The sequence below is a fragment of the Lynx canadensis genome, chromosome A1 (assembly GCF_007474595.2).
Source record: "Lynx canadensis isolate LIC74 chromosome A1, mLynCan4.pri.v2, whole genome shotgun sequence".
NCBI lineage: Eukaryota > Metazoa > Chordata > Mammalia > Carnivora > Felidae > Lynx > Lynx canadensis.
In genome coordinates, this window is record NC_044303.2 from 36,477,347 (window position 1) to 36,487,991 (window position 10,645).

Here is a 10,645-nt window from a genome sequence, read left to right on the forward strand (position 1 = left end):
AAAGGGCAAACAGGATTTTTTTTTTTTTGGATACCTATTTTTATGTTGATGGTTTGAGGAGTACAGAAATATCCATAATTATCACAGGCTAAGTGCTTTGGGGTTTTATAGGAAAAGAACAAAACTTAGAAGAATGTGGTGACCTATACTAATTATGAGTGGCAAACTCTTGCCCTTTCATCATTAAAGAAAGGCAATTTTGTTAAAGTTCAAGGGTTTGTAGGGCTTCTGCTTATGGTCAGGATAAAGCAACAGAGGATGGATTTGCCTTCCTGCCTGAAACCCTTAAAGAACTAGACAAAATATATGAGACACTGGAACTCCAGACATTGGCCACAAGGCAACGAGGTACTGTGAGTCTTGACGGATGGGAAGCAACTAGGTGAGCCCTGCAATTGGCTCCAGACTACTGCCTAGAGAAAGTTTGGAGACTGTTGGGGGGGGGGGGGTTGGAACCCAACTGGTGAGAATGTGAAATGGTACAAACTGTTTGGGAAATAGTTTGGCAGATTCTTAAAATGTTAAATATATACTTATTGAATGATCCAGTCATTTTACTCCTATTTACTCATGATAATGAAAGCACATGTTCATACTTAGATTTGTACATGAATGTTCATAGTGTCTTTATTTGTGATAGCCCAAACTGGAAACAACTCAAAATCTGTTAACATGTAGGGGAGCAAGATTTGTCACCCCAAAATATGTGTCTTTGGCAATGGCTGATAATTTTGAAGAAACAGAAGGCTCAGGAAGAACTTTTGATCTTTCCCCTCACTGCTTAAAAGAATTGAGATAGAGGGGGCACCTGGGTGGCTCAGTTGGTTGAGTGTCCGACTCTTGGTTTTGGCTCCTGTCACGATCTCCCAGTTCATGGGATTGAGTCCTGCCTCAGGCTCCACACAGGGAGCTTGCTTGGAATTCTCTCCCTTTCTCTCTGGCCCTCTCTCACTCGTGCTGTCTCTTTCTCAAAATAAAATAAATGAACATTAAAAAAAAAAAAAAACTGTTTGAAGGAATTTAGATAGAGGACCGACTCCAGGAAAGGAGCTGTCACCATAGATAATTATGAACTAGGAGTGGTAGACAGGGAGGAACTTGGCAAAGTCTGTTAAAATTCTTATGTCCCATTGTTTCTGTATGGCTCAGCAAACATTTGTTTACCAAACATTTACTCTTTTTCATTTTTTGGTAAATTGTTTCCCTTCTCTTTGACATCCCAGGCCCCAACCCCCTTCTCCTTAGCTCTGCATGGCATAAAAGCCTCACTTGCCTGACTACCTGTGATTCTCGTATTCTTATGGAGCCCTGTACATATGTAATTAGATTAGATTTTCTCCTATTAATCTGTCTCATATGAATTTAATTCTTAGGCCAGTCAAAAGAATCTTGAAGCATAGAGAAAAACTTTTCCTCCCCAACAAACATGTAAGGAGATAAACAAATTGTAGTATATCTATAAATGAAATACAACTTAAGAATGAAAAGCAACTACAAGTATAAATGTCAAAATAATTATGCTGAGTGAAAGAGGCTAGCACCCCACCAACCCCACTTCCTGAGAGAAAAAGAATGAGAGAGCAAACACACTGGAGGATTACATTTGTAGAAAACTATAGAAAATGCAAAGTAATCCCTAGTGGCAAAAAGCCAATAATGAGTGCTTGCCAAGGCTGGGGAGGAGTGGAGTGGGAAGAAGGAATCACCAAAGGGCATGAGGAAACTTTCTGGGGCAATGGATGTGTTCATTCTCTTGACTGTAGTGATGGTTTCATATATATACATATACATATATTTATGTATATATATGCCAAAATTTATCAAATGGGACCATTAAATATATGCACTTTGCTGTATGCCAGTTACACCTCAATAAAAACAATTGTGAACCCAATGTGAGTATTTTCTTGCTCCTTACTAACTCACTGGAATAATAGTGGGCATTATGGCTGCATTCAATGAAACACTCATAACTTTCCACTCTTCATTGGGTTATGCTAACGATATGTTGACAGTTACAATTGTCTTTGTTAGGAAATATTTAACATAAAAATATTAATAATTCTTTATGATCATTTTAGACACTTTAAATTATTGCTGTTATTTGTAAAGCTCTTGATTCTCAGAGGACAGAGAAGTTGTTATAATTGTTGATACATTCGTTGTGTTACTAGTACTTGGACTAACTCTTCTTGTGGCCTGAGGTTTTATGTATATGTACGTGTGTCTAAATTTTCTATTGTTAAACTTTCATCTGTCAGAAAACCCAGGCACTTCCTTAGAATGACTAGGGTTTTTTATAAACATTTGTCTGTATGAGCCCTCTCAATTTTTTTCTTTGTATTTACTATACAGTTTTCAAGTGCTGACAGAAGTAACTCTAGTACATGAGGCTTAATTTGCTGCTTAACAGGTCCTTGTTTTAATTTTATACATCTTTTACATCTCTTGGGAACATACAGCTCATAGGTGAATAACTTTGGCATTTTTACAGTGCTTTGAATTCTTCTAAGCTTTCCATGGCATCTTTTTCAAACATGCAGTAATTTCTCCCCCACCAATTTAATATTAGATCTGCATGATATACACGCCCTGAAATAAATACAGTTACAGAGTATTTACGTACTATTGTAACTCTCCTGTTTCTTGTAGTCAGGTTTATGCACACTGAATAAATAACTGGCACATTTTGCCTTAACCTGTTGCTTTGGATTTATAACATGCTAAAACTCATAAGCTCAATAGAGGAATCCAGATACATGTGATAATCACAAGGTTGAAGATTTTCATAACCATTGTATAGGAAACATTCCATTTTGAGATGAAACAGTAATTTTTCCATGTCTTCATGGTATGCACACAACACAACCCCCTTTATATATAATGGTTTCCATCTAAATTTTTCTTTGTAGCTCTCAAAAAAGCTTTGAGAAGTCTTTTTTTTTTTTTTTTTTTGGGTCCTGCTGAGGAACATGGCCCAAGGAATTCAGGCCATTTGCTATTTCCTCGTTCATGGAAAATACAAGTAGATACATTTCTGGCCTGGTCAGATTACAGTTTAGTTATCTCCCAAAATAATTTCTTCCATGAATTAATTTAATCACCGTAGTAGAAAATTGTGTCGTATGCTGTATGTAAGCTGCTTAAGTAAAATCAGCAGAATTGTCCCTTCCAAGTTCCATTCATACCACTTCTTGGAATTTAAATCTTAGATCCATCATGGCAAATAGTTCCTACTTAACAAGGCCATGTCCAGTTACCAAGGTGGGATTTTCTGGGTTCAAATGTTCCTACTTTAAACCCTGAATCTGAATCTTTACTTAGATTTAAGACACCAATAAACGAAAGCTACTAATATTATCAGAGTCATACTACAATGCACCAATGGAATTACTTGTTAATTCACTTAAACACTTTTGCAGAGGAGTGGACATCGTTTTTGTTGTCTATCCAGACCCTCTTCTCTCGGCATTGCTTCTCCCCACTGTCTTCAGCACATGGTTTCAGAGAGAAACACTATGTTTTTTTATTTAAAATTTTTTTAATGTTTTATTTATTCTTGAGAGAGAGACAGAGCATGAGTGAGGGAGGGGCACAGAGAGGGACACAGAATCTGAAGCAGACTCCAGGCCCTGAGCTGTCAGCACAGAGCTCCACGTGGGGCTTGAACTCACGAGCCGTGAGATCATGACCTGAGCTGACGTCAGACGCTCAACAGAGTGAGCCACCCAGGCGGCCCAAAATACTGTTTGCATAGTATTTAGCATAGAGAGAAAGTAGAATCGTGAAATAGCGGGAAACAAAGGTTCTATGGCTTCTTGACTTTGTGACATTGGTAAATCAGCTTAACCCTTCCTAAGTTTGTTTCCCCATCTGGGAACTGGGGATAATAGTAGTAAACTTGACCCTTGAACAACATCAGTTTGAATTGCACAACTCCATTTACACGCAGATTTTTTTCTTCAGTAAGCACAGTACAATGTTGTAAATATATTTTTCTCTTCCTTATGACTTACTTAATAGCATTCTCTTTTTTCTAACTTGTTGTAAGAGTACTGCATATAATACATATAATGTACAAAATATGTGTTAATCAACTGTTTATGTTACGGGTGAGGCTTCTGGTTAACAGTCTAGCGGCAGTTAAGTTTTGGGGGTGTCAAAAGTTATACATGGGTTTTTGACTACACATGGAGGTCAGTGCCCCAACCCCTGCTTTGTTCAATGGTCAACTGTACTTATAGGATTATTGTGAGAGAGAGAGAGAGACACAGCCTCTGGCCTTCAGAACCGGGCCTGGCACTCAACTCTCTTGTTGCCCATAAGCAATTTCACAGGATACCGACAGCAGACAAGGTCACTGTGACCATGCTGAGGCAAGAAACAACAAAAGCGCTCCATGATCATGTCTGAATATCAAAAATCAACAACAGACATAAGAAAAAAAATCAAAACCGTAAGAAGAATATTGTTCAAACCACAAAAACGACCGAATGTCCCCTTTTTCTGGCGATTACTGGAATGACCATAATTCCACAGCTGCTTTGCCAGGTACAGCTTTTGTTCTACTTCACTTGTCCCACCATCTGGATAAAAATGATCGTGATGTCCAATCACAAAATGTTCTTGCTTCCTGACAGCATCCAGTGCCGAGCGAAGCCCACTTTTCTTGGACCATCCCGAGTCCCCTAACACCAGGTCAGACCCTACTGTATTAACTATTCTAGTTTCTGTATCTGATGTTTTGCCTTCTGGGGCATTGCTGCCTTGATCCACGCTTTCACATGCAAACTAACAACTCCAGAGCCTATTTACACTCCTGAGACACTAACCCCTTGTCCAAATCTCCCCGGCACCAGGCAGTGACAACTAAGGGCAGCCCCACAACCCAGTGAAATCGTTCCACCTCTCCTAAACCTAGTAAGCCCATTCCTTCCTGGGAGGCCACAATAAAGGCATTCCCCTTTCCCCTCGCTCTCTGCCTGCCACCAGCCTCAGTGTTCTTTCCTGTGGCGTATCCCCTACTCTGGGGAACTGTACAAAAAAATATATCTTTTCGATGGCAATTGTCTTGTGTCGTTCTCACCGAACTGGCATGAAAGCAAAATCTCACGTACATTTTTAAATGCCTGTAAGTTCTTTCCAACATCCTCTTACTAACACATTCCACAGTTCTCCATGCCATGTGGTCTCTTGCATTTCGGTGAGCCAATAAGCCAAGTTCATTTTACAGCACGTATGTTTTTTGTGGTCTTTGGCTGGAGAACGTTAATATGAGGTCATGTGAAGTAATGCCTGTAAAGGTCAATCACTGAAAACCGTAAACACTTCAATGATATCATTAAAAATGTGGGGCGCCTGGGTGGCTCAGTCGGTTAAGCGTCCGACTTCGGCTCAGGTCATGATCTCGCGGTCCGTGAGTTCGAGCCCCGCATCGGGCTCTGTGCTGACAGCTCAGAGCCTGGAGCCTGTTTCAGATTCTGTGTCTCCCTCTCTCTGTGACCCTTCCCCGTTCATGCTCTGTCTCTCTCTGTCTCAAAAATAAATAAACGTTAAAAAAAAAATTTGTTTAAAAATGTCATCTAGTTCCCTTGCCCATGAGTCATTGGCTCAGGAGATGACCTTGGGGGACCAATGAGATTTCTCTTTAGACAAATGGACCTGCAACAAGTGAACTTCAGAAGTTACTGAACCTGTTTTTTTGTTTTCTCTATCTAGGAAATAGAACCTGATGAGGGTTTGGAGTGATGGGAGGGGGCAGGTCCAGAGCCAACGACCAAGAAACAATTCTCAAAGACGTCTTTGGTGAAAAAGGTGGTTTTATTAAAGTGCGGGGACAGGACCCGAGGGCAGAAAGCACTGTCATGGACCCTGTGGAGAGACAGGTAATATATCTGGGAGTTGGGGGAGGTAAAGTCAAGGGGAAGTTTTCAATGAGATTTTGATATGCTGAAGAAGATTCACAGGATACTGGAGGCCTGGCTATTGTCAAGCTGAGGTTGTTTTTCCCTCTAGCAAAACATTAGTTAGCTTTAAGACTGTAGGGAGTTCCAGGAGAAATATTTAACTCTGCCAGCCTCTAGTATCTGTCAGTGGGCTGCAGGTTATAAGGAAATTTAATTTTATCTGTCATTCATTTCCTTCTGCCTTTGTTTCCCATATCATTATGGAGGGGTGATGTTGGGGATCCAGGAAACCAAGTCTATAGGTTTCTGGAGATCGCTACTGGTAAGATTGCCTTTTTCCTGCAATTTACTAAAATATTTGAAAACTTGTGGAGACCCATGTCCTGTATGAGTGTGATCTCTATCACTTAGCCATTTGTTTTCTTTCCTTTCCTTTGTCCTTGGGCAGCCAGGAGTGGCCGAGGAATGTCACACACATCCCACCTGGCGGGGAGGCTAGCTTGCACTTTGTCCTCAACCTGTCCCACGCTCCTTCATCAGAACCCATCTACTATGATAGAGTAGAAAGCATTTAATGCTCACAGAGAAGTGGGGGGTGGGGGTGGGGTGGGAGTGACAAGAGAATTAACTGAGTTCCTCACCAGTATCTTGTTTATGCCCATTCCCTGAGTCTGGTGAAATCTCTACCCTTGGATCCTGTGAGATACCCCAGGATCCTAATTAATCCCAATACAGTTTGCTTAAGGGAGACTAAGTATGTTACTTTCAGCCAAAACAAATCCTCACAGATGTAATTAACATAACAATTAATTATAATAAATTAATTAGGGGTGTCTGGGTGGCTCAGTCGGTTAAGTGTCTGACTCTTGATTTCAGCTCAGGTCATGATCTCATGGTTTGTGAGATCGAGCTCCCAGTTCGGCTCTACGCTGACAGTGTGGAGCCTGCTTGGGATTCTCTCTCTCTCTCTCTCTCTCTCTCTCTTTCTCTCTCTCTCTGCCCCCACCCTGCTTGTACACACTTTCTCATTCTCTCTCTCTCTCTCTCCCTCCAAAATAAATAAACTTTAAAAAATTAATTAATAAATAATATGTTAAATAGGTAAGTTCATAAGCACCTTCCATATTACAAGGAATTGGTAATATTTTCTAGCTACGAGAGAATTTCCTTCGACATTTCTTTTTCTAATTTCTATACCCTTCCAGTTTTGTGGAAGCATCATATGGGCTCAGCATCCCATGGGCTTCCTAACAGTAAGTTTTTTATTAGGACCCTTCACAATCTTGTTACACTTACCACAAATATAAGAGCTGCCACGGCTGGTGGGGTACGGGTGTGAGTGGGTGAGCTGGGGGTGGGGGGCATGCTTCTTTCTTTTGGTCTCTGCTTGTTCTGGGCTGGGTAGCTCTGAATGGGGTGTCTGTCTAAGGTCGTAAGCATCTCAGGCTTTTAAGGCTGTGCTTTTTGAACATTTTCCCCACATGATCCCTAAACATTAAAATACAAAACAAAATCAGCCAAATGACTTCTGGCATAATTTTAAGGCAATGTAAAAAAGTTCTATGAGGATTTTATAAGTTGCAAAGATACAGTTCCTCCCATGGTGTATATGGTGTGCTTTTAATGTATTTATTATGTATTTTCTTCAAAACCTTGGAGCTGCACATTTAACTCGTTCAGCTTTCGGACCATGTTCTCCATTTTCCATAGGTTAGCCAAGGCCAGTGCTCAGGCCAGACCAGTCAGCCAAATCAAAGCATGGGGGCTTGGGGCTCAGAAAATGTTTTAATTTTCTTCCCTGCCCCCCCAAATCAACAAAAATGGCATAATACCTTTCTTTGAAACATTCATCTCAGTCCTGAATTCTAAGGTAGATGGAGCCTGGCTGAGTGTTTGTCACAACGAAAGATGACTCAGGGTGCCTTGGCCACCTTCTCTTCACAGCAGCTCCGGGACTCTCCCTCAGGGGATAGTTCTTCTTGAGTCTTCTCCACTGCCACCCCTTCTCCCCAACCAGGAAGAAAGCAGCATTTTAAGATCCATGGAAGTTAAGAGCTATGCCTTTCTCCTCTTCCTTCCCCTTCTTCTTCTTGTTCTAAATGTATCTATTTTTTATCAAAAGCATATTGGTTTCAGATAGGGGTGTTGTTGCAGGATTTTTCACCGCAATGCCCGGGATTCGTTGTCTCCCCGTTTCGATGAATGAAAGAGGTGGACACAAAATAAGCGACAGGCAAAAGTTGATTAGAATATAAGATTAGAAAGGAAGAATAGGAGGAAAGCTCTCTTCACAGAGAGGGGACACTGCAAAGTGAATGCCCGAGGACTGTAGGCAAGGGTCCTTGTTTTGTAAGGTTCTGGTCAGCCCTCCCCCTGCCCTACCCCCTGTTCCTCCTCAGGTTCTACCCTTATTGGCTTCATAGCTCTAGGCACTGGGTTGTCCATTCCTGATTGGCTCGTTTCCATCGTATGAGGGGTGGTCTATGGTCATACTTTGGTCTTTTGTCAAATTCCTGAGGGAAACCTGAGGGGGAGTAGATGGGGTCTGTTACATTCTTAAGAGGAACCTTGGGTTTGCTGTGGTCAGACAGTCCCAGCATTGTTCAAACATAGATGTTTTTCCCCACCCTGGGACCTCAGGCCCTAAGCTTTCCCTGTCTGCCTACTGAACCCTATCTTCTCCTATCATAGTATCGGACAATCATAAATACACAGGCCCCTTTTTATGCCTTTTCTTTGTTGTAAGAGAGAGAAAGATGACCCTGAACAGCCAGGAGGAAGAGGAAGAAGTGGCAGAGGAGACATAAGCATTACATTTGGAAAGATCAGTTTTTGGAAGAATAAAAATGAAAATTTCAGGGTTTAGAAAATGTTTCCTTCATATTTGCAAATGACATATCGGACAAAGGGCTAGTATCTAAAATCTATAAAGAGCTCACCAAACTCCACACACGAAAAACAAATAACCCAGTGAAGAAATGGGCAGAAAACATGAATAGACACTTCTCTAAAGAAGACATCCAGATGGCCAACAGGCACATGAAAAGATGTTCAGCGTCGCTCCTTATCAGGGAAATACAAATCAAAACCACACTCAGGTATCACCTCACGCCAGTCAGAGTGGCCAAAATGAACAAATCAGGAGACTATAGATGCTGGAGAGGATGTGGAGAAACGGGAACCCTCTTGCACTGTTGGTGGGAATGCAAATTGGTGCAGCCGCTCTGGAAAGCAGTGTGGAGGTTCCTCAGAAAATTAAAAATAGACCTACCCTATGACCCAGCAATAGCACTGCTAGGAATCTACCCAAGGGATACAGGAGTACTGATGCATAGGGGCACTTGTACCCCAATGTTCATAGCAGCACTCTCAACAATAGCCAAATTATGGAAAGAGCCTAAATGTCCATCAACTGATGAATGGATAAAGAAATTGTGGTTTATATACACAATGGAATACTATGTGGCAATGAGAAAAAATGAAATATGGCCTTTTGTAGCAACGTGGATGGAACTGGAGAGTGTGATGCTAAGTGAAATAAGCCATACAGAGAAAGACAGATACCATATGGTTTCACTCTTATGTGGATCCTGAGAAACTTAACAGGAACCCATGGGGGAGGGGAAGGAAAAAAAAAAAAAAAAAAAAGACGTTAGAGTGGGAGAGAGCCAAAGCATAAGAGACTGTTAAAAACTGAGAACAAACTGAGGGTTGATGGGGGGTGGGAGGGAGGGGAGGGTGGGTGATGGGTATTGAGGAGGGCACCTTTTGGGATGAGCACTGGGTGTTGTATGGAAACCAATTTGTCAATAAACTTCATATAAAAAAAAAAAAAAAAGAAAATGTTTCCTTCAAACTACTCAAGTCTGTGTGGCCTATGGAAATCGTCAGGTCTCCCCAGATGTAGGTATCCCCTTGTGAAATATCAGTGCTGTTGCCTAAGGCAGCAATGCCCCCTGTTTAGAGACCAGCAGAATTTTCCAGAAGGCTGGCTTACAGGCAGCTTCTGGCTCCACCCCCAAGATTCTGATTCCGTGGCTCTCAGCTCTGCCCTGGGAATATGCATGTGAGCCAGTCTCCTGAGCTGATGCTTTTGGCCAGCTGCAACTCTCAGAAACACCCTTCGGAAAGGATAAGCAGAATCTCCCGCAGCTTTAGAAATGCAGGTCACGGCCTCAGAATCAGAAGGCTTAGGGGTGGCGTGTGTAATAAGGAAAAGTAAAACTTAAAAATAAGAGGTGTAATTCTCCCTGTTCAAAATAAGGGAAGAGATTCCTCTCCCTCCTTTTTCTCAGAACCTTACTTTAGAAAACTTGTAATTGTTGGTAGTTTCTTCTCTCTTTGAAATGTATATAAATCCTTTGAAAACCAGATAGGCCTTTGTCAGCTTGATGACCCATGAATGCCGTTCTCAGGGACCTGGGAGGCATCTCTTTGAAATGTAAACACAAGGAATGTACTCCCTCCTTCTCCTAGTTTCTGTGGGAGGCAGGGTGCTCTGCAGAAGGTGCAAAGTGCCAGTCGCAAAGGTATGAGAATTTGTTTCTCCACTAGATAAAGCCGATAAACTAATACAGACCTGTAGGCAGAATCCCCAGAAAAAGGAAGACAACAACACATAGCTTTCTTGACATAAGAAAAGTCATTTTAGGCCCGCAGCCATCTTGTGAAAGAATGTAAGAGCAAAGAGCCAGTAGCGGGCCGGGAGATAGCCTAATCATACTCAGAAGAGAAGACTG